At 40.2% G+C, this 1,606-nt stretch overlaps 1 pseudogene; it reads right to left on the minus strand.

Annotated features, from left to right (window-relative positions):
• Positions 1 to 340: 340 nt before the first annotated feature.
• LOC135278217 (small nucleolar RNA U3) lies at positions 341 to 450 on the minus strand (annotated as a pseudogene).
• Positions 451 to 1,606: the final 1,156 nt, after the last annotated feature.

The following is a 1,606-nucleotide window of genomic DNA, read 5'->3' on the forward strand; positions in this document are numbered from 1 at the left end:
CTCCAGCCTCTCTTGCACAGGCCATTTTATTCTCTGAGTTCAAAATTGATTTGTTGATTGACGGATGGATTGGTTTCACCTCCAATGCTTTCCCCTTTCTATCTGTTGTGGCATGTAGTGATCAGGAAGGCAGCCAAGACTCAAATTATACAAAGGACAAGGAAGGTCTAGAAGGCCAGCAAATCCAAAGGAGACACGGAAACCGCAGAACTTCCCCCAGCAGCCCCGGCCTCGGAGCACATGTCCTCACCAAGAGCTGCCCACAGCCTGAGCCCTGCAGCAGGAGGGGGACTCCAAGGGGCCTGTGCGCACTTTGGGGCATGCAGGACTGGGTGTGGGGTCAGGTTGCACTTCCACCTAAATTCCCCCCACTTGTCACTCTCTATTTACACGTTCAGAGAAACTGCTCTAGTAACAAACTGTAGAAATGATCCCTGAAAGTATAGTCTTGTCACTCCATTTAATGAGGTACTTCTACTAGTGAGGATGCTTTCCAAAATAATTTTTTTGCCATTTTATAAATGCTCCCCTTACTTGTCGAAAAAAAATAAAGAATCTCATAATAGTTCATAGGTCTTAAAGGTGGAATAGCTCTCACCTTCCTGCATGCCCTTGAAGTTTTAGGACATCTTTGAAATGGTACAGTGGCAGTGGGAGAGATACATACGGGAATCCATTTTCCTTATTTACTTTGTGTGATCTGTAGAGTCATAGTGATCTCCTTACAGAAGCCAAAAGGCCCTCATGGTTAGCATTTGATCTTACCCCGTCTCACAGAGGTGTGGAAACGCGGGAGGCAGTGGCCCCGGCTGGGCTCAGAACACTCCATCTTCTTGGCAGCCAGTAGGAAGCACCCCGTCTCCACCACACAGCTTCCACCTGAGCCTCAAAGTGTTTTTGAAACCATCAGAGCTGAAAAACAGTCCTCATAAAATCTGAGAAAATATTAGCTTTGTGGATGAAATCTGTATTTCGTATTGATTTTTTAATGGGCATTGAGTGATGATCTGAAACATTTTCCCACAGTATCTGGTATATACTTTATATCTCAATGCTCTGACATAAAATAAAGCCGTTTTCTATTTTTTTTTAATTTTTGAGTTTATTTTATTTTATTTGAGTTTATTTTATTTCCTCAGTTAAACTAAAACAAAAAACTTGAATTATTCTTCATTGCTGTATTTTTCACCATGAGTGCTAGATTTCACTTGTATATTTCACATAGGTTTAAGAACACTATAGTTATTAACATCTTCTTTATGACAGAAACGTTTTTGCCTTATTTAAATAAAATGCCTAGCACCTATTGTGGATGGAAAGTGACTTCTGAATTCTCAAACCGTTTATAGGTAAAAGCAGTCAGTGCAGACTGCTCCTGTACCCCTCTGAAAAGAAAGCAGCATTCCTGTATAAGCCATAGACCTGGTGACAAATGAAACCCCCTTGGGACCAAATTGTGGGAGTAATTTTCCACAAAAAAAAGAAAAGAAAAATATTTTATTACGTATATTTTCCTTTCTGTGGAAAATATGTTATTTATATATTACATAGTCATATTAAACCTGACTTCTCAGACCACATTTGAAAAATAGATTGCGGTCGTTTT

Source organism: Aotus nancymaae, unplaced genomic scaffold (genome assembly GCF_030222135.1).
Source record: "Aotus nancymaae isolate 86718 unplaced genomic scaffold, 86718_ANA_hifiasm-v0.15.2.pri h1tg000036l, whole genome shotgun sequence".
Taxonomy (NCBI): Eukaryota; Metazoa; Chordata; class Mammalia; order Primates; family Aotidae; genus Aotus; species Aotus nancymaae.